General features: G+C 47.8%; 1 protein-coding gene across 4 annotated transcripts in view; it reads left to right on the forward strand.

Moving 5' to 3' along the window:
• The first annotated feature begins 2329 nt into the window (after positions 1-2329).
• Positions 2330-22831, forward strand: part of BCL9 (BCL9 transcription coactivator) — a 61184-nt gene continuing 40682 nt past the window's right edge. For 3 of the 4 annotated variants that reach the window (XM_030460375.1, XM_030460359.1, XM_030460424.1), the window contains exon 1: positions 2454-2617. The gene's annotated coding sequence lies outside the window, so the exon portion shown is untranslated. Of the gene's footprint in view, positions 2618-22831 lie in introns of all 4 variants that reach the window. The other variant, XM_030460418.1, reaches the window with a different exon arrangement.

A 22831-nucleotide genomic window follows, 5' to 3' on the forward strand; every position in this document is an offset into this window, starting at 1 on the left:
TTATGTAAATGAAGGAAGAGGGAAAATCCACCCTGCCAAGAGCTCTCATCATTTGCAGGAAGATATGGCTTCACCCAGACCTGATTAGGCATTAAGAAGCCCAGGGACTTAAGAAGATGAAATCATCTTTGTCAAGGTTCAAAAACAAGCTGAAAGACTGATATTTGGAGCAGTGGCAAAAGGCCATCTCTTGGGCACAGCCATTTCCAGGGAAGGTAAGTTTAACCCTGGGTTATTTTTTCCCATTAGCAGAATCTGGGTACTTGAAGTGATCAGGCTTCGACCTGTGACAGCCTGGAGAGGCTTTTGTTCTCCCTTAAAAGACTAAGAAACCCTGAACTGGAAGGTAGGAGAGGTGTCAGAGCCTCTCAGCAGAGAGCGTGCAGGGCTGCAGCCCCTGTTGCCGTATGTCCCATTGCTGACAGTGCAGGAGATGAAGATGGATGTGATGACCACTATGCATAAAATCTGTCTTTGCTTTCAACATTAGTTGAAATTATTAGAGTGGCAGCCATTCTCTTCTGAAGACTGTAGTGCTAATGCTCCCAGCATTTTGCCAAGGTGAGAGAGTCCTGTTGAGGACTGTCTGCCTGCCACTGCTGCTTCCCTCAGCCTGTTGATGGGCACTGACACCCTTCACCAAGGCTGTGGTGAGAGTGTGCTCTACCAGCTCCCAAGTGCCTGACTGCAAATGGTTTTAATTGGTTTTCTTGCCTGTGCAATTCTAGCCTGTTCCCTTTTTTTATGTTCTCCATGTTGCCTTCTGTCCTTTCACCCAGATCTCTTTGAACTACCCTGGTCTTCCAGCTAGGAAATTTGCTTGTGTCTCTGATTTTCCAGTCTTCTCCCTGACTTTGCTCTTCCCCTTCTCCTTTCTCCCCAGTCATTCTTGGTTGCAGCCTTCTTTTCCTGCTTGACCTCTATTTCTCTTTCCTGGGAAGCGCCTCATTTGCAATCTGTCCTAGTATTCAAGCTACAAATTAGACCTGGTTAAAATTTCTCACCATGAAACCCAACTCCTATAAAACTTTTGAGTTTAGGGGGATTATAGGAGCTCTATTTTTGGCAATGGCTTTTTCTGTTGGGTGCTTGTGTCCAAAAATGTGCATTCTGGTAAAGGTTCAGAAGATGTCATTGGGTAGGTCACTTCATCAGCCTGAATGTGTTTTACTGCTTGTTAAATTTAGATTAAAAAATGCCTTTGAGATCATTGGACAAAAAAAGCTATCCAAGTGGTGATTATTATGATTATTGTAATTATTTTTATTAAATGAAACCAGCTGATGCTTGTGCAACACTCTTCTGGGCTCTGTAGACCTTTTCTGCTGAGAGTCACAGTGAAAAAAGAGCCCAACACTTTGTTGTCCCTGGAACAGGGGTGTGTTTTTTGAGATTGAGTTTTGTGGTTTCGTTATGAAACATAGGACAGTCAGTCATGTGGTTTGCTTTCTGGGCCAAGTGAACCCTTTTGAACCCATGTGTAAGGCAGCACAGAGTTTAATGATTCACACCGGCTATGTTTTGGTTTAGCTTTTGCTGGATGGAGGGCGTACAAACTGGGATGTCTGAGGAACCCTCTTAGCTGAAACCACCAAAATAAAACTTTGCCCATGTCTCTGCGAGCCTGGATCCAACGTGGCCTTACCGTTGGGTGAGACCCTTTTGTGGATGTCTCAGGCTGTCAGGGCCAGCCATGCCTGGAGACCCCAAAGACAATTGTGTGGGGCCACAGACATTCTCAGGAGCCCCCAAGGGCTTGTAGTTTGCGATTCCTCTCCTTGACCTTCCCTCCTGTCTCCTGCCACCATGTTGCCATGAAGGGGCTTGCAGATGTGGAATGAAGTTGACCCCGAGCCCCCGGGACTGGGTTTCCACCATTTGATGTGTGAGGTTATCCGTGCGACCTTGGGGGAGGGGGCGATCGGACAAATTCTCCCTCGTCTGTCGGTAACGACCCTCGAGGAGCTGGAGAGTGCTGGAAGACATAGTTTGCTTCCGAGGGAGGGATGCGGCGTGCCGGTATTATGCACTCCGCAGGTTTCCCGTTCCCTTTCCTGCTGGAGCCCGGCATGCCGGCTGAGGGAGGCTGGAAACCCCTCGCCCTCCCGGCGAGGCCCTGGCCGAGGGGAAAGCGGGTCGGGCGCCTGCCATTTTCCCGGGGAGGCGGCGGGCGGCCTTCTCCCTGCCCCCTGCTCCCTGCCCCAGCGCGGGTGGGGGTGCGAGCAGAGGCGGCGGGGAGGCCCGGCCCGCCCGCCTGTCACTGGAGTTGGGAGTTCGCACGGGGGAGGCCGGAGGAGGAGGGAGGAGGCAGGAGAAGGAGGAGAGGGAGGGGGACGTCTTGTTTGTGGCTTGTCAGCAGCCGCTGGAGACAAGCCTCCATGTGTGAAAGCCGCTTGGCATGAATGCCTGGGCCGTACCAAGCGCCGCGGCGCCTGCGGGGGGAGGCCGCCCCGCCGCCCCTTCGCCCCGCGCAGACAATAGGCCCCGCAAGGGTTCCCCCTAAGTTGCTTTGATGCTGTCCTAGCGCCCGGGCAGCGCAGGCCGCGCCGCTGGCAGGGTCCCGCTCCCCGCCGCCGACCCCCGACATGCCGCTCCGCGCTTTCGCCGCCTGAGGCAGGTAAGCGCCGGCCCCGCCACCCGCCCGGCTCGGCTCGGCTCGGCCCGGCCCGGCCCCGCCGCCCCCGGGCAGCCTGCGCGCCGCGCTGCCGGCGGGGGGCCGATGGCTGGCGCCGCCGCCCCCGGGCCGCCTCCCCGCCGCCCGGCTCCCTCGTCTCGGTTCGGCCCGGCCCGACTGCCAGCAGCGTGGAGCGGCGTGTGCGCTCCGCTCCGGCATGAGTGTATGCGGCTGGTGTGCCGCAGTCGGCTCCCCCCGGCCCGGCTCGGCTCTGCCTGGCTCTGCTCGGCTCGGCGGGGGGGAGGAAAGTTTCGCAGCGGTCTGTCGGTCGGCCGCCCTCCCCGTGAGGCTGTGCCTCAGTTTCCCTCCCGGCGAACAGGGGGATCCCGGCAACGAGCGCGGAAGGGACAAAAAGCTCCTTCCACCTGTTGGCTTCTGTCCCGGAGGGTTTTGGGGGGGAAGGGGTGGCGGGCCGGGGATAGGGGCAGGGGGCAGAGCCAGGGCCCCCTCCCACTCTCCCTGCTGCCCTGCGGCGGGTGGCCCGGGGGAGGGGGGAAAGCCGAGGTCTTTGTCAGTGTTCCATCCCTCTGCCTCCCGGACCGGGCAGAGCCGGAAAGTCTGCCTCGGGGATGGGAGGTGTTTTTTCCCTCCTGGATGCTGAGAGATTAAATGAGATGTATTTACACTTGCCGTTTATCAGCAAGTAAATACCTCGCTCGGCGTGAGAGCAGCGATGGGAAGCCTGCTTGCTGGAGGTTTTGTGGCTGTTAACCTACTGTTGGGGTGAGGTGGTAATGTGCAAGAGATTTAAAAAAAAAAAAAAAGCAAGCACAGGGGAGATAAACCCAGAGCCCCACACCCGGCCTTTTTACACCATCGGCACTGAGTTTGATTAAAATTTGGAAGGTTTATTATTTCCTTGTGGCATGAGATGCAGAATGCTCACAGTGCTAGGTGCATGTCTATGAGGTCTTTTAAGTTTATCATCTGCCATTATTCAGGTTGCATTGATTCTAGTTATTCTGTTGAAAAAAATAACCTACAGGAATCTGAGCTGCACAAATTTTCATCATCCTAATGCCCTGACACAACCTAAACAAGACAGGAGCCGAAAGGGGGGGAAAAAGTGAGGATATGTGCTTTTCCAGTCAAGGCTGGGAGGGGAGCATCTTGTGTTGAAGAATATGACCAGGAGTGGGAGATGGGGGAGGGAGTCTAAATTGTCCTGAGACCCTATTCAATCCAGCAAGGAAGATGGAGGATCTTGCTGCTGCAAAAAAAAATGTACGTCAGAAATCTCAGCTAGCTTCTCTCTGACTTGTTACCTCCCTTCAAGAAATAAATAAATAAGCAGAAAAAGAATCAAAGCAAACCCCATGATTTGCTGTAACATTTTCCGTGATACCTTTATCCCGCATGCTTTACAGTCAGTCCAGTGATGGAGGCATTTGAGAAGCGAGGAGAAAGACTCTGGGTTTCATCTTCACAGAAGAGGGAGAGATATCAGATCATGTTTGAAATGAGTCTTGTCAGGCAGTGAGGTAGGGAGAAAAAATTCTTGTTCCAGGCAGCTGGACCTGGGGGGGAGGAGGTGGCTCTGGTACCAACGGTTCTAGTGCTGGGTGGAAAACCTGTGGAGGGAGAATGTAGACAGATGAGGGAGCAGAGAGGAAGAACATACAAGGAAGACCTTGGACCTGCTCCTTGGAGGGCCTTAAAAAAGAGGGGGAATTTTTAACTGAATCAGGACACAAGCGAAGATGTAGTGTAGGTAAGCTGAACGTGATGTAGCAAGGACTTCTTGGCATGGCAGAAAGCAGTGGCTGAGTTTTCTGACTCCACACAGTTTGGGGCTGTTGGTAGAGGGAAGAGATTTTTGTAGGCAGCGACTGAAGCAAGGACTGCAGCTGAGGGTATGGGGTTCAAGTGCGTGGCTCACCTTTTCCATAGGTGGTTTCTCTGATGGGGGGACCTTTGTTAAATTGTCTCTCAATGTCTGTTAATTATGTTCGAATCTGGCAACAGCAAGGACAAAAAAAATTTGTCCCTTGTGAAAATATGTTTGGGAATGAATGCTCCTGCACACCCTGCCCCTTTGTATGCATGGAACCAGCAAGTTTGTGCAAACACACCTTGTGTAGCACATTCTTCCTCCCGAGGGGCAATGTGCACACGTTTTAAGTGTGGTTCCTGCACAGACACAGCCCAATTCTTGTGCTTTCCTCAGTTTACATAATAGCTTCTTCTATCAGCCTGGTAGCGGTGGTATTTGACAGCCAACTTTGCAAGAGCACAAATTATCATGCGAGGTGCAGGGTAGCTGAGGCTTAAAACCACTATGTGCTATGTTTTAGCTTTTCCATTCACGGCAGCGTTCCCATGATGGAGCAGCCACGTACCACAGACATGGCTTGCACGAGCGACACCATAAAAATGTTATGCACATACACATGCAGAGAACTGGTCTCGGGTCAAACACGCTGTAAGTTGCTCTCTTTGGGAAGAAGCTGGAGCAGCGACTGCTTTTCACAAGCAGAGCTTGCATGCAGCTCCTGCACATGCAGATCACACGCGTGCGTGCTCCACCTTTCTTCTCCGGGATCACCTGTTTGAATTCCAGCTGGGCTGGCAGTGTGGGGAAGTTGTGCACCCCCCTGGATGGGGATTTGATGCCCTTTCTGTTCCAGCTTGGTGCTGGATGGGCTTGAGACACAAAAGCTTAACAACAGGCAACACTAATGAGCCCCCGCTTGGCATGCTGAGAAGAAAGGCCACGGGCTGAGCAGGCATTAAAGCAGTGCTGTGGAGCTTCCTGGCCGAGCCCGAGCCTCCACATGAAGGCTGTGGAGGGAGCGGAGTCTCCTGAGCTGGGAGTGAGACGGCGATGCTGCAGCAGAGGCGGGAGAGGAGACCATGTTGGGGGGAGGAGAGCAGGCTGCTGTTTCTACATCATCTGAAAACTCAACCTGCTGTCAGGACAGAAGGAAGGCTTGTGCATATTTTATGTCACTTTTCTCCTTCTAGGACAAGCTGCTGATCTGATCAGCTACGCGCTTTAAAAACCTTGACGCGCCGATCAGCAAGTATGACTGGAGGCCAATAACCGGCCTTGGCCTCCTGCCTCTGCTCCTTTGTGGGCAGCCGGTTTGCATCCCATGCTGCCCTTCCCGAGAGAACGTGTGCACAATTAAACCCCTGCACGCCACTCCTCGACTACAGTCTGGGATGTGACTAGCTGCATGGAGACTGGGACAGAAAATGGCAAACGTGTCAGGGATGGGGGGCGCGGGGACGTGGGGAGGGTAGTTGGCCATTTCTTATGCTGTTTGCTGATGCTCTACGAAGGAGACTAAGAGGGTAGATCAGTTTTCCTTTGAAGTGGTTGGTTGTGTGTTGCTCCAGTCAGCTGCTCTCACCTCTGAGATCTTGAGCGGTGGCTCAGGAGTTGGTGGGGCTGGAAAAAAACAAGATGGATTTCACTCATTCATCTTGGATATTTTGGCATTGGGGTCTGTCAGATGATGGTTTCTCCTCAGCAGTTACTCAGTGCTGCTTCTGTATGGCAGAGCCACTCAAGCCACCATAATTTCTCCTACCCAGTGGGGATGGGAGCATCACTGATCCTTCCTGCATACAGCTTAGGGTGCAAACATCTTGGGCATCATTCCCGTGCCCTGTAAGCAAAATCACTACGCTGAATACCATTTTGGGACACACAGGAAAGTGATTAATTTTGCTATGTGATACGGAGTTGTGTACCTATTGAGTTAATGCTGCCCTGCTTTATCTTCAACTTGTCCCATGTGATGGTGGTTTTGAAACATGGATGTCTTGAACATGACGTCTCCCACACGAAGATCTTACAGAACTTGAGATCCTGATACTGATTTGATGGGCAGCCTTAGGCAAATTGCTTTAAATTAATTGCTCAGATGGATCTTTCTGCTGGAATCTGTAAAATGGGGGTAACACTTGCCCACCTCCCAAGGAAGGTTAGCAGCACACCAAACATCTTGCACACGGTTGTGAAGTGCTGTGTGCTCCTGTACAGGCACCAAGTCGGGCTCGCATACCATAGCACGAACAAAGCGTGTGGTTTTGCACTGAGTGTGACTCATAGGTATGATAAATTTTGCTTAGAAGTATGCGCGCACTCGGCGCTCTGTTGGACAGTGAGTTCTGTTTGTCCTTCCAGCAGAAAACAACCCAACTTGCCAGTGACACGGACTGTACGTGTATTCCCGCAACAACAGTATCATAACATATGGTAAACCTGGTTTATAACAACTGCTGCTAGTGTCTCCACGCAAAACAAGGAGTCGATTAACAAAAAAACTTGAAGCTGTATCTCCCCAGACTGTGATCTCATCAGCTTTCCCAACCTGGTCACTGCTCGGATTGTAAACCTGGGACAGGGGGAAGGCGTCCGGGGGAGCGGGGGGAGGGGGGTAAAGCAGTTTGCAGGAATGGCTACTTGTGATTCAGTCCGCTTCCCTCTGACTCAGTACTGAACCATCCCTCGATAGGGTGTTTAGAGATAGTACTCTTAGGACATCGCACATCAGTTTAGTTCACGGAAAGTACCCGCACCTGGGCTTGCTTACAACTGAGTTTTGTCTCGGCATCTTTGTAAAAACAAAACCCTAAAAAGTACTTCTGAGTCTGAAGGACGCTGTGGTAATTTTGCCAAAAGAAGCGAGGGGGGGGGAGGCGGGTGGTGGTCTTAGCCCTGGGCACTTTGCCAGACTCAGGCTCAGGAAATTGGCAGTCTATCTAGGTAAAATCCCCCTATAGTTTAAATGAAAAAAAGTATTCATCTCTTACTGTCTTAAAGGGTTAGTGCTGTGTTTCTCTGGAGCCTTAAACAGACAGTACATTCTAGCTGGAGAGGTGCTTACAGTTGCTTGGTGGGAGAAGAATTTTTAAATGCAAAAACTGGGGCCTTTTTGCATTTTCGGGGCACTTCTGATTACCAAAATGCTGTATACAGTTTAGGTTGTTGCAAGGCTCGGATGAATATGTGGAGCAATGTACAAATATAAATGCAAGGAAATATGCTAGTCTGGTGTTTGCACAGGCGGGGCAGGCAGCTAGCAAATGCGTGTTTTTTTCTGTAGCAGGAAAATAAGGACCAGTTTTTTAGTCTTGCGCGTCGTTGCATCTGGGGGCTGGGTTTTGTATGTTTAGCAGCAATTGCTTTTGTAAGCTGCTTCTAAAGGCACGTAACTGGCCTGGTGTGCATTGCAGTAATGGAATGTGAAAATGCAACTACCCACAGACCTGTGATCTTGCATGCAAAATACTGCTGGTCTAGTTCTCCAGGTACAAAAAATGGTCTGAGATTGTTTGCCTTTCCATTTAACTGTGTTCATCTGCAGCTTTCAGGTGGCAGCTGTTTGTATGTAGTGCTGAATATCATTGCCGTTTTTGCTCCAAGAAGGGAGGACATGAAACCATTACTAGTGATTGGGGTAGTACCTGAGTCGTGGTAAGCTCAGGATGAAGTTGCAGAGGGGGAGGGGGTTACAGTGATAATTATTTCATAACTCTTTGAAATCCTGGGGAAATGCATGGGTGAGGAAGGAGAGCATGGAGGTGAGCTTCTATTCTTGCTACAGGCGAGGAGTATTGAATGATTTGAATGATTGGTGTGGTCAGTGGTGTCAGGATCTGGCCTCAGCTCCTGCCAGGTCTAGTGCTTTGAGACCCCCCTAAAACAGATGTGCATTTGAGCACAGTTGCAGGACTGAATATTGATAACAGTGAGGGGGTTCCCAGGGCAAACTGGACCAAAGTGTGGAAGAGGTTTTCTGCTGCTCACTTGGGGATGTGTCTCAGCCCTTCCCTGGCGAGTCAGGGGTGGATGGGGCAGGGGTGGGGGACAAGGAATAGCTCACTTTCCCCACCACTTCATTCTCTGGCTTCTCTGGTGACAGCGATAACAAAGGGCTGCTCAGCATTAGGTGATATAGATCTCTCTCAGCCCACTAAACCTGAGTCCTGCAGCCTTCTCACTAGCCCTTGGGGCTTCGGTGTCACTGTCTGTGTTCTGCCAGGGGTGACCTGGGACAGTCCTCCTGGAGACAGGAGCCTGCACCTTCTCAGTAAGGTCCAGAGGCACGGATTTCTTCCTACTGAAAACTCTGACTGTATTTTTGGATTATTTCTTGCTGTCCCTGGTCCTTGACTGCAGTCAGTTCCATTTTGCATGCTGTTCTTTGTAATTGAATCTATCGATGTATATTTAATCCACTTGGCACCATGGTTTGTAACTAGGCACTGCTTCCCAGCCTTCTGTCACTTGTTTTCACAATTACCATCTTTAAGTTAGGGTGGATATCTGCCGCTCAGCTTTTCTTTCACCCGATTGCTATTCTGTCTTGGGAGGACCTGTGGTTGACAGCCAGGTCCACGATCAGCATGGCTCCTGTCTTTTGATCTGTGTGTCAGCTAGGTGTGTAGGACTTGGGTAGTGGAAGCTAAGTTTATTAGGTTTAGTTCTCCTTTCTGCCACTTATTCACTGTGTGTGTTCACGGGCAAGTCCTTTAACCTCAGATGGCCTCAGCTAACTTATCTACTCCAGAAAGATGTTGTAATGCTTAATTATTGCCAGCTCTTCAGAAACCCCCAGAGGAAGAAAAAAACAAAGCATTTTATTCAGAAATGTCTCTGACCCTCTCTGACCTTTCTAAGCTGTCTTGCTAGTCTATGAGATGTTCTCTTTCCTCCCTTAATAATGTTTCTTCAATTTTCATCTGTACATTCACCCACTCTGTCAGCTGCATGTAAAAATGCCTGTCTGCTGAAATCATGGAAATATTTTTATAAGCTTGGACAGCCATGACAAACATTCCTCCTCAGCAATAAACAAACAAGGTACACAACCTGTCATTAACATCAGTGAATAGCAGAGTGACCTTCGTCCACTCATTGATGAGGGGATCCTAGACAATTCCTGTGCTAGCAAGCCATAAAGAAGTTTTTTCTGAGGTTAGGAAAATACAGGATCCTTTGGGTTCCTATGTACAGTGAGTAACTGGGAAGCTCTGTTCGACTGTGTGTATACAGGATTGCAAACAGGCACCATGTATTTGCTTTATTCAGTGCTCTTAAAAACTATATTTGGCTCAGGCTTACATAGTGCTGGGAACTCAGTGTTTGTATACACAACCCCTCTCTTTTCCATAGTGGCGGTTGAAACATAAAGTTGGTACAAATTAAACCGAAAACATATTAAGACACCTAAAAAGAAAAAACTGCAAAGGTGCTAGTGACTATTGCAGGAGCAGAGCTCCTGTTGCACAGCCTCCCATGCACTCCTCTTCTGCTTTCCTTGCAGCAGGCTGCAAGCTGGTAGAGTTGGCAGGTAACTGAACCTGCACTACAGCGTCTTCTCACCGTGGGTAATTCCTCACATGAACACTCAGACCTTGCTTGTTTGGTGTGTTCTAATTTAATTCTCTCTGATATGTCTAAGTCCAGATCTCCAGAGGCGAGCTGGTGTTGGTGTTTGGGTGTTGTTGAAAAACAGCAGGTGCTGCTCATTTTGCTATACTACTTTGGTTTAATCTCTTTGTTCTTCTAGCAGACCCTCTTCCTTCCTATCTTGTGGTAGCAGACTCACTGTGATGCTCAGGAGAAGACAGTGAAACTGTCCTTCACCTGTATCTTTGACAGAAGACTTTAATAGGAAGCTAAGCTCCTTCTACCATTTCATTCATTCACTGTACCTGTCTCTGCACCTGAGTTCCTTCCTTCTTAAAATGATGATGGCAACGCTGTCTGCTTTTGCAAAACTCTTTGAAAGCTAAGGAGAAAAAATTTCAAGTTTCTTCCTCATTCTCAGAGAGGATCCCTCTCTCTCTCCTCTCCTCTCCTCTCCTCCTCTCCTCTCCTTCCCTCCCTCCTTCTCCTCTCCTCTCCTCTCCTCTCCTCTCCTCTCCTCTCGCTCGTCTCTGCCTCCCTCTTTCCTCTCCTCTCCTCTCCTCCTCCTCCTCTCCTCCCTTTCTCCTCTCCTCTCCTCTCCTTCTCCTCTCCTCTCCTTCCTCTCCTCTCCTCTCCTCTCCTCTTGCCTCTCCCTCTTCCTCTCCTCTCCTTCTCCTCTCCTCCTCCTTTCCCTCTCACTCTCCTCTCCTTCCTCTCTCTCCTCTCCTCCTCCTCTCCTCTCCTTCTCCTCTCTCTCCTCTCCTCTCCTCTTCCTCTCCTCTCCTTCTCCCTCTCTCCTCTCCCTCTCCTCTCCTCTTCCTCTCCTCTCCTCTCCTCTCCTCTCCTTCCTTCTTCCTCTCTTTCCTCTCCTCTCCTCTCCTCTCCTCTCCTTCCTCTCCTTCCTCTCCTCTCCTCTCCTCTCCTCTCCTCTCCTCTCCTCTTCCTCTCCTCTCCTTCCTCTCCTCTCCTCTCCTCTCCTCTCCTCTCCTCTCCTCTCCTCTCCTCATTCTTATTATATTCTGTCCCTCTAGGTCTCCTCTACTTCCACCACTCATGCAATCTGTCTCTCTCTGCTGTTTCCACATCCCCTTCTATTTACAGCTCCCTTCCTTCTGTTCATGTCATTTTCTTCTCTCACCCGGTATCTTCTACCCTCCCCCACCATTCATGCACTGTACACTCTTCCTATCGCCTATCTCTTGTTTAGTCTCCAGATTCCTCCCTTGCTTCTTTTTCTCTGCAGTGGACCCTTTCTTTGTTGTCTCCAGCCGTGTCTCCCTGCAACCTGGCTGCACTGGAACTGCTGGCAGAGCTGGCTGGCTGGTCAGAGCCCCAGTAGGGACAGGGATTTTGATCAGCCAGACTGCCCCCCACAGTGGCCATGGCCCAGCTGCTGGCCAGACACAGTGGAGCTTGTCCTGTGCCTGAGCAAGGTGAGACTCCCTCTGCTTGTATGCTGCTAGTTTAGGATGGGGCTGCCTGGGGTCCTGTTCTGAGCTGCAGCATGGTTGTTACTTCAATGTCTGTTTGCTTTACATCTCCCTGGAAGCTTGATGAAGTCAGTAGTCTCAAATTTTGTCTCCTGATGTCACCTTACCTCCTTGGACATGGCCTTGCTGTTTGTTGTGGTCCTGACGTGTTCTACTCCTGTTCCCCTAACTTCTCCCTGGTTCTACACACTCTGTCCTGAAAAAGTGATTGTGCTCTCCCTGGCTGCTTGGAGACATCTGTGGTTGTCAAGGAGAGGTTGACTGTCCCCCAGTGTCCCTCCCAGTTGAATTGAGGGTCCCATGCTCTGCCAGGAAAAGCCAGGATGATAACTGGAAAGGACTTGGACCAAAGGTCTGGGGAAGCCTCTGCATTTTGGAGAGTTGCATTGAGCAGCAAGCCAGAGCAGCTATGCTCTGTTCCTGGAATGACCCATGCTTAGCAGAGGAAGAGAGCTGCTCTTCTGATGAGATAGGGGCAGCAGAGTCACAGTGCTGTGGAGAACTCTCTCCCATCTGCCTGAAACTGCTACCTGATCCCATGCAGAGGCTATCCTACTGTCTGATGTAGCATAGTTCCCTCCAAGTCAGCTGGAGTGGATACATCCTATTTAACCTCCTTAGAGGGACAGGATTTTGGCTGCAAGAATCCTGGCCGGCAGGAGTAGTGAAAAAGTGGTTATTTTCTGGATATCCCTTTGTGGACTCTGTTTGGCCTCCCACAATGGAAATGTGGTGTGAAGAAGTCCTTTCCCTAGGGCAGGGAGAAGTCGCTGCAGCTAGGCTGATGGGAGATGCAACCAAATCAAGGCTCATCAGGTATTCCTGACAGTGAGCCATGAAGAGGTTACACAGATAGCAATGTGTTGAAGTTCATCCAGCATCCTACAGGACAGGCATGGTGCCTTTCTGGCCTCCAGTGAAGTTTAGCTCCATGTCTGTGTAGCACCACATTTTCACCTGCCAGGCATGTCTCTTTCCCAGGCTCATAAAACTCGAGCTCTCCTAACAAGACAGTTCCTGATTTCTCCCATCTGTCTCTACGACAGACCAACACTTCCTTAGCATGCTGAGATGGTATCCCTCGTGCTCCATTCAAGGTGCCATACATCTTATCCCATTTTTCCCACAGCCATTTCTCTCTCTCTCTCTCTCTCTCTCTCCATACCTGCTTCACCTGTTTTTCCTGCTCTGCCTCTGGGCTAGGTCTCTCTCCAGACAGACTCCTTCCCAAATAGTGTTCCTCTGCTTCATCTGCCTTCCCAGCTGGCTTGCTTGTCTTTCTGGTCAAGATGTGAGCTCTTGGCAGCTCAGAGAGAGGGCAAGCAGAGCAGATACTGAAGGATGTCAGGGAGAGCAGAGGGGGAAAGCAGTGTATTACTAGATCAGGGTCCATTGTTGGCTGGCATGTGCTGTTAGCAATATGGCAGAAGTCCCCTTCCCTGAGAAGAGTGATTTTCCCATTACTTCTGCTTCACTGTTGGCAAGCTCCTGAAAGGTTAATGAAGTCGTTCAACTGCAACAGAAAAAAGCACATCTTTCTGTGTTTTGCATAAATTAATCCTGGAGGTTATGGAGCAGACCATGTACAGGGCACAGGATACACGGCTATGTCCTCTCGCCAAAATGCAGCTCTGGGAGTATCATGTAGGTCCTTGAGATCAGCTTAGGTTAAAACTTAAGAAAAAAGCTGTGGCATCCCCACCCATCTTTATTCATATTTAATTGCATGTAATGGGAACTGGGGAGGAGGTACGTAGGAATGCCCACAAGCCTCTCCTTCCTCCTGTAGATCCTTGTTTCCCACAGATACTTTTTAGAAAATACCCTGTATCAGGTTTCATTCCCACTGGAATTTTTCTGTCTGAGAAGTATGGAAAAAAAATAATTCAGTTGGTTTTGTATCACATGAGTGGGAGCAGGAACCAACCCCAGAAGATAAGTGTTCTGACCTTTACTGCACTCAGATAACTGAAAATAATAACAAATAAATACATCTTGTTTTTAAACCTCAGGCTTAGGGATGAGTCCCTGCCTTATGCAACAAGAGCCTGAGCCAGGGCTTCTTGGAGGTTTGAGGATATGAACCGGGCAGCTGCCTGCAGTAGGCAGCAGCCCCTTTGCTTTCCTTTTGGAAATGCAGCTGGTACCAGTCCAGATATTTGGGATGGGCCGGGGGCGGGGCCAGTGTCTCCACTCTCTTGCCATCTTGCTGCTGGGGCTCTGGATGTTTTCCTGTGGCTAGTGCTTCAGCAGAACAAGAGTTTGATTATTTATGGCCTCTACCTGTTTTCTTGCACTTTCTGCCTTGTTCTTTTACATACAGAGTTGGCCATAAAGAGCCATACAAGGCTGACCAGCAGCTGGACCTCTGCATTTAGGCAAACCTTGAATGGGAGGATAGGATTTGCTCTGAAAAATTGTGTTAAAGCCCCCGACTGTGTTTTAAAATAACTGAGGAAGCCTGGCTGGAAAGGGGACATGTTGAACTATGACTCACAGCAAGCTCCCCATGACCGGGTCTCAAGTCACTGACTCAGACCTCCTTCATCCCCTGCAGGCTCCCCTGGGGAGATCCTTCTGAGATGGCCTCTCTTTGCAGGCAGTAAAGATCTGTACACTGTGAATACTAAAGTGTGGATACAGGACTGGGGATCTGTTGTGCAGTGTGCTGTCCCCAGACACTGTCCTTGTCCTGAAGGACTTGTAGTCCCAAATTAGAGCATTTTAGGGTGCCTACTGTAGTGGTTGTGGCTTGATGTTCCTCTGACAGGATTTTGCTGCTCTTCACTCCTCTGTAGGGGGCTTGTCTGCTTGGTTTCTGCCATCTGAACTACTGTTGACTGAAGTGATACCTGTATGCAGACCTTGGGGAGGGTGTTGGGAGGTTTCTGGCACTCTATCAGTGTAAAGCACCTTGTTTATTAGAGTCTAATACCCAGTTGAGATGCACTTCTGATCTAAAGCTCCTGAATTCCTCCCTTTTAACACTGAGGATGCCATTCAGAGAGGCCCCTTGGGCCCAGTGTGTGCTTCTGGTTAACACTGCCTTGATGGTTTATCTACCACTGTCTTGCTCAGACTGTGGCTTCAGTGATTTTTTTACATTAGAAGATCTCCAGCTGATCTCTTCCTGCAGGGGTTCCAGCAGATATCCAAATAAATAGGGTTCAATGGGATGTGGGGTACTGTATTGCAGCATATGGAAACATGCATTTTGAACATGCAACTTGATACGTATGTGGCTGCTTGCATTGGTGTCTGCTAGTGTATTTGAGCTGGAGGAGATAGCAGTGAAGGCCTTGGCAGCTGGGAAGAAAGGAATGGCAGGCTTGCCAGGGCAGGGAGGAGAGAGTTTGGTAGCTGAGATGAGGATTGGGTAACAACTGGAGGGGAAGATCAGATTTAGGGTCCATGTTGCTCACTTAAAGAAACAGGATTTATTGGGGATTGTGTTATTCCTGTGCATTATTTATTAATCCTATGCTAATGGTACTGCATAAAGAAGTGGCATTTCTGCAGAAATTTCACAGACAGCTGGAGGATTGGTTCCAGGAGGTATTGTAACCAGGTCAGGTTGGTGTGTAGGGAATCCTGCTGGGCTCAGTTTGGCAGGCTTTGGAAAAGAGAAGATCGTTCAGGAGGGATTTGGAGAGGTGAAGGGGGTGTGTGCCTGTGACTCACCAGGGAACAATGATCACTGTGAGGATAAAGGGGCAGGCTGGAAGGAGACCCGCTGACAACCATGAATTCCTGGTTTCAGCAGCTTCAGGATTCTAGCCTGGAGTATGGGAAAGCATAAGAAAATGAAGTGTCTAGGAGGAAGCATTAAGAGTAACAAAGGCAGCCGGTGAGGAAAGCCAGAAGTAAAAAGAAAGCAGGTTTTACTTTGTGCTGCACCTTGAGGTGGATCCTGGAGGCAGGAGTTGTAAGAAGGGATGTACAGAAAGAGATGGCCTGTGCAGTGAACATGACCAAAGCAGCCTTGGCTTTCCGTACTGCCCCATAGCACAAACAGTTTGCAGCCTCAGCAGGCGCGATGGACTGAGCAGAGGTGTCAGAGTTCTCTGACCACTGGGGCTGGAGGCCGTGTAGTGTTGTGAAGTTCTTAGTGCAGGTGAATGGATGCCGGGATGGGTGCTCCCAGACAATTCTCAGGTACGGGTCCTCCCTTGCATCTGAAAGGTGTCCAGCCAGTTTGCGAGGTGGGACTGGTATTTTGATGGGTGGCAATCTTTCACCTAGCAAAAACTGCCAGAGGAAATCACACTGCTGGTGCAGATCATCTTTGAGTGAGAAGCAACAGCTGAAATCCTGTCTCATAGTCCACAAAACACCCAGACAAAAATACAGTGCTTGGAGGTTTTGTTTTTAAGCTTTGTTTTAAGACGTGTCAATGTTAGGCAGGGAACACCCTGATTACTGCTTGCTGCTGTGTCCACAAGCCAAGGGCAGGTCTAAGTGGTAGCTGCCTGGATGTCTCTTCTATGTGCAAATCTCAGTGCTAAGTGGGTGCCTAAATTTCAGGATTGGAGGGGCGGGGAAGAAGCTGCAACATAAACACAGCTTCATGGGCTGTCCTTTATTTTTCTGCCTGCAATTTAAAGCCAGCTTTGTTAGGTACAGTCAGGCTGTGAACATGGGGAATCTTGCAGCACAGACAGGCTTTGCAAGGAGCTCCATTAGCTAGAGTCAGCCTTTCCATCATACAGATCACAGCTGAGCCACCGTTACTTAAAAGGTGTTGGAAGGTAATCTGTAATCATATGCAGCATTGATGCAGATCATGCAACAAGTACATATGGCTATCAATGTGTTTAAGAACTTACATCTTTTTGAAGTTACTTTAACAGTGCACAGCACCCTACAGGAAACCTCCTTACTCTGTGCAGCAGTTTTGGTGGTATAGATGGTGCTAAGTGAATTGAGAAATTGTAACTATAACTGTGTGGGAGTGGCCTGTAGGATTTGAATGAACCAGACCATGGTGGGACACTGTTCTGTTAATCCACTGTGTCTCTTAAAGCCAAAAAGGGACTTGGGCCAACCAACAGGAATGCGTTTAAAGTGTGTTTCTCTGTTTTGAAAGAATCTGTTATGATCTGAGACCTGGTACTTGAGTTTTACCAGGGTTTATGCATTGGGGAGGAACAGTCCATTTCAAAAGCAATGTGCTGATGAGTCAAGATATGATAAAATCAGTCTTGGATTTTTATTTTTTATATTTTTAAATTTTTTTTTGTGTGTGAACTCCTAGAAGTCATCTATGTTGGTATAAATGAGATCATTTGGCCTAATTAGTTCCAAGCTTAATTAGCAGTAATTATCCCAACATGGGAGTAATACACGAGTAGGAAGTACCGAGTCCTCGATTAGATAGATCTCTAATTGTTGTTACAATATTGTAATTAAAGCATGCTTATACGCCTCTGCCTCTGCAAGTGATTTGTTTTATGTCTGATTAAACAGGGAGTCCGGCAACCTCAAGGAGGCCAGGACATCACCACTGATTGAAACAGTGTATTATTCTTTGTTATAGAAAAGAAATGATGAATCACATACACTAGGAAACACTGTGGGCCAAATTAATCCTTTGAGTAATTGCTACAGGAGTTAGGGAAATTACAACAGGGGTGAATTTGGCCTCAAGTGCACAAGCTCTATCTGTATATCACACAGTTAAACAAATACTCATTTGAATGTGCAGTCTGGCAATTACACCATCAGACAAATACAAGTAACTTAATCTGCATTTGCAATCACTGGATTGCACTGGTGACTTTGTGTGGATGCTGAGTGATGGTTGTTAGACTGCAGATTCTGCTCAGATTTTGCAGGAAGTGATGCCATGTGTCCTGGGATGTGCTGGACCCCAAAGCAGTCAGCAGAGTTTCAGATGGCTGCTGCTGGCTGCAGTGTCCTCTCCTTGTCAGTGAGACCCTAAAGGTACCACTAGGGTCACCAAGGGCACTTGGAAAATGGAGGAGATGGACAGATACAATGTTCTCTTTCCTTCCAGCATTGTTACCTTAGATCTATCCAGTCTGACTCTCCCTAGCAGAAGACACTTCAGAAGAGCAGGCGAACAGATGTATTTCGGAGAAGTTTAAGAAAAGGAGAGCAAAACGGGAACTTTCTGAAATTAGTCAGCTTCAGAACATGAAAGCTTCCTATGTCTTTTTAAGAAACCACCTCCTTAGAAGTTGGCAAGTGTGCTGCTTTATTACTTATCTGTTCGCTACATGAGTGGGTGACTGTACTTCCTGATTTGGTTCTTCAGTATAGAGAGATCATCAGCATAGGTCTGTAGAGGACACTAACTCCTCGCCTACAGAAAGTAACAAATAGGAATAAGCATTCATGTATCTTCTGGCTGTCACAAAGGATTTCAAAGCACATTCAAGTCATATCCGAAGTAAGATGTCAGCTTATTTCTACTTTACAGCTGCAGAAACTGAGGCACAAATCAGTTACTTTTCTTGCTGTAGCTCACAGAGCTGGTGTGTGTGGCAGCAGCAGGAATTCAGTGCAGATCTCATCACCTTCTTCACCCACAACATCTTTCTTTTTCAAGGGAGAAGAGTCCAGAAAGAGGGAGATGACTTGAGCAGGGAAACAAAATACACACAGTTCTGTTAAAGCAGTATTAGGGATAAGAATTTTAAACACCCCATATACGGGAATTCAAAGCAAGGGTTTCCATAGCAGCATTGCTTGGCCATATTGTATATACACTGTTTTGCATTGCTCTCATGATGTCAAAGGCATATTCTAATATCTGTGTGTGCAAGATGTCTGAATCAGAGTTGCTATGAAACTTAAGGCTGAATTATACCATGGAGGCATATTTGTGTGTGGTGCTGGGAGGAAATAATAGAACTAGGTTTTGCTAGGATTTTTCTCCAGTGATACATTTTTCTTAGAAAATTGCTGATTTGCCAGATCTGTTGCTATTTTTGTGAAAAGTTAATTCTGGCTCCATGTCCCATCTTGAAAAAAATGTAGAAAAGTTTTGAAGCTGTCAGAATGGAGTATTTCAAGAAGGTAAAATGAAATCTTACATTCAATTAATTTGGTTATAATTTCTGGGTGTACATTTTAAAAACTACTTTCCCCCTCCCCGCCCCCAATCAGATCTGGAAATCTCTCAAAATCTTGGAGGAATAAAAAGAGTTACCTTTCTACCCTGTGTAGTCCCATAGTGTTGTGGGAGCGGAGGGTGACAAGGGAGTGGCACCCCATGTGGGGTTGCCTGGGTCCCTACAGTGGGAGAGGTTACCCCTTAGTACCTCTCTGCCTACTTGGTACAGGCAATTGTCAGGCAGAAAAAAGTGCTTGTGTGGTACTACTCAAATCTTTCACAAACCCCAACTCTTGCTAAAAAAACCCCAGTATTACCTGGATATTACAAGGTTAAGCCCTCAGCCAATGAGGGCTTTAGGTGGGAGCCACTGTCTCACTTCTTTAAACCTCCTTTCACCTGAGGATGGGATCTCAGTGAGGGGGAAGCCCTCATCTCTCCCTAATTGACATCCTGCACTAGGGATGACGGGACCTGTCCTTTTCACCTCTGTGTGCATGGCAAAGGACCCTGTTTGCAGCACCTCTTTGGTACTCTGAAGCTCTTTGAGGGAGAGGGAGGATGTTGCACCCAGGACTGGGAAGGAATGCTCACACTCACTGAAAAGCCCTGTGAGTTGGTTTGGCGTCACTCTTCCTGCTGGCAGCAACATGTCCTCCCAGCCAGCTTTCCAAAATGTTGGTGGAGCCTGTATGCCAACATCTCCTTTCTCCCTGCTCCCTCATGTTGCAATTGCTAATTTCTGTGCCTGTGCCTGAAGAGCTGTAGTTTAGACTTGCTTTGCTGTGCATTGGAGCCTTTATTGGTTAGGAATGGAGTTGCAAAAGGAGTGGGGGAGAGGGGAAAAAAGGAGAGCTTATTTTTCCTTTGTGGCAGCGATGGATGCTGGGTATGAGAGAGAGACAAGCTGACAAACATCTGAATGAGTGGAAGAGACTCCTAACCCAAAGGGAGGAGTTGTGGTTTAGGTTAAAGCCACAAAGGAAGTGAAGGAGGTTACCACTTTCCTGTCTGTGGGCAGGAGGTTCTCCTTGTGCTCATTTGAAGGCTTAGCTCTCGCTCATTCTTCCCGAGGAACATACTCATCTGTGTACTTCTTGAAAAGAATTTGATCTGGTGTCTGATCTTGGGAGTGCCAAACATCCCCTTTATCCTCAGAAATCAGCAGGAGCTGGGAGTGAAAGAACTGGGTGGGAATCACAACCTAATTTATGGAGCCAGATATTCTGAAACATCTTGTTAAGCCACATGTCTTGTTTGGTGCTAGAGCATGTAGTGTATTTCTCCTTGACTCTTCCTCTTGCTGATTCCACTCAGATTTTTTTGTTGTAAATATCCGTACCTCCAGGGCCTGCTGGCTCCCTGAAGGTCTGGCTTCTCTCCAGTTCCTCAGTGACTGGCACATTGTGTAGCCATCCTGCCTGGATCTAGCAGTCTCCCGTGCTGATACCTGGCAGATGCTGAATGGCATTGGGCTCCTAGCAGCATGGCTTCTGATCAGTATTTTCCTTGATTTTCACAGCATCTTTTTCTTTGAATGGGCCCGTCTCTGACTGGATGTGGCCAAAAAGTTTGTTGTCTCAGCTCTACAGCTTGACTCTTCATCTTCAAGGAGAGAGTGAGTGGTTAACCCAGATGTGCTGCAGTAGGTATGCCAGGAGGGAAAGAATACAGCATTGCTTTTACCTGGGGTCTAAGGAATGCTGGCATGCAAGCTGGCTGTCTTAACCCGAGTTATCAACTGGTGACTGCACAGTTAGAACTACTGTCAGCGACAGTGACTTTAGTATGTGCTGCCAGTGCTTTCTGATCACTGTGTGTTACTGTACATGAAAAGTGCATCTGAAAGGTGCTCCTTGAAGAGTTGTTACGCGGTCTCTAACCTTCCATTAGCAGCTCACCTTAGCCCCTAACCCCAGGCTCGAGATGCAGCAGAGTAATTTTTCATTTACCAAGTGAGAAAATCATATTTTGCTATGTGAGGATGATTGCTCTATCAGGTGTATTACAGTATTTTTTTTTTTAAATAAAAAGGCTTTGTTAGAACTATAGGATATCACTAAATATTTATATGTGGCCAAAGTGTCCTTTTTTGCAGTGTGTTTCCTTTTAGAGATCTTCATGGTATTGATTTCAAGTAGATTTTCCTCATCTGTTTTAAAACATTTCCTTTGCCTGTGGATTTTCAGCTTACTTACTAGATCTGTGGGCAGTACATTCCCCAAACTATACTATCAAGCCAAAGACCCTTACAGCTGGCCTTCAGGGACCACTTTTGAAGCTGAAAAGACCATTTATTTGCTGAGTTCACTCAGTCCTGAGCAACTATCCAAAATTCCATCCTTCTTACTCCAGGATGCATGCTGTTGTGTAGCTGAGCCATGGGTCTGCTTTTGGCATGTACCAGTGGATCCCAAACCTAGTCTGGCAACAGCCTTGAGCTATCCCTTGCTTGGAATGAGTAGCGTTTGTTTGGAAGTTTTAGATACAGAAGGAAAACAAACTCTATGATGAGGAGGTGAAGAAACTGGAGTGATAAGCTGAAATTTTAAGGTCATTTGTTTTTTGAATCAGCATTTTATTGCTTGGACTGATTTGTGTGGCCAGTAGAGTGGTGTGCAGGGTTTCTTTCTGGAGAGTGCAAGGAGGGTGGGAGCACTGACTGAGTGCATAGCTTAGAGGATGGGGTATCGCTGCCCTTTCAAGGGGAAGAGCCCATGATGAGCAAGCTGAGGTCCACCAGCTATTGCTCTGCCTTGGAATGGCCCTGGGACCCATGTTGTGCTGGTGGATGAAAGATTTCTGTGACAGCCAGCTGAAGGTGTGGGTTCAGTCATCTTTTGGTGGATTATAAGTGTAAGACATCGAAGACTTGGATTCAGAACTTAAAGCATCTGGCTCACAGTATTTGGCTTTGTTTATTGTACTGTTATAGCCTTAGGGCCACAGAAAGTGCAGCTTTATTGAAATCATTGGAGTTGTGCTTGCTTATGGCAGCAGGGAGATGGGGACATGTTTTTTTGAAACGTATTGCCAAAAACATAAACCCTTTTCTTTGGAATTCGCTTTGTAAGGATGGCTCAAGCAAGTGCCTGGGAAGCATTGTCCTAATGGAAACAAGATGTGGAAATGATAGGGTCTCAGAGCAACTGTTATTTCTTCCCCATATGTGTGACTTCAGAGTCTACCATACTAAGGCTCAGTCATTCTCCTTTGATTACTGTCAAATCTTAGTTTTGAACCTCATATATACCACAAAGAGCTGGGACACCATGGGGAACAGTGCATACTGGATGCTGGACCTGGATGAAGAAGCCAGCTAACTTGTATGGGATCCAGGCAGGCTGAAGCTGTGTTAACTGGGCAAAGGAGCAGCAATCTTCGTTATCCGATTCTTAGGGAAAGTACCTGTGCTAAAGCATTTAAAAGTTTACAAGGGATTCATAGGATTGTTTTAGTTGGAAAAGACTTTAAAACTGAGTCCAGCCATTAACCTGGCACTGCCCTTTCCATCACTGAACTATGTCCCTAAGCACCACAGCTGCACATCTTTTGAATACCTTTGGGGATGATGAAGGGGATTCATGCTACCATCTTTGATGCTGGATACTGATATAAAAGCAGTTATAAAAAATGTTCTTAAAGTCTCTGTAGCCAGAATATTACCCACATTCCTTGCATGCTGGCTGGACTGCTGGCATTCATTTTCTCTTGGTTTCACAGAAAGGACAGGCAAAAGGTACAGGCTGTGTGTAGGAACAGCTCATCTTGTAAACAAGACAAGGCATAGGGAGTGTATCCCATTAGAGTTCTGTGACCAAGGCTGGTCCCTTATGCAGCACCACCTCACATTTTAAATGGATGCTTTAATAAATATACGGATATAGGCAGAAAAGAAACATGCTGCCCTATGTGTCTCTTAGGATCTGCAAGGCAGGTATCATAAGCAGATGTATTCATGCTACACAATAAACAGATATGATTTAAAGTAAGCTGGCAGATTTTGTGCTCAGATGGACGAGGAACATTCACACAGTCTGTTATTGCAGTTCAGCTGTGAGAAGCCAACACCTTCAGCCGAAAGGGACTAGCTAAGTGTTTGGGCAGAAGTATGTCCAGCCATGACATCTGTTGTAGTCCAGAGTTTGCACCATAAAAGTGTGCACATAAAAGTACAAGTGAAGATTTTATGGAGCTAAGCTAAAACTCTAGAGCGGCCTGTA

The sequence above is a fragment of the Calypte anna genome, chromosome 1 (assembly GCF_003957555.1).
Source record: "Calypte anna isolate BGI_N300 chromosome 1, bCalAnn1_v1.p, whole genome shotgun sequence".
In the NCBI taxonomy this organism is placed as follows: Eukaryota; Metazoa; Chordata; class Aves; order Apodiformes; family Trochilidae; genus Calypte; species Calypte anna.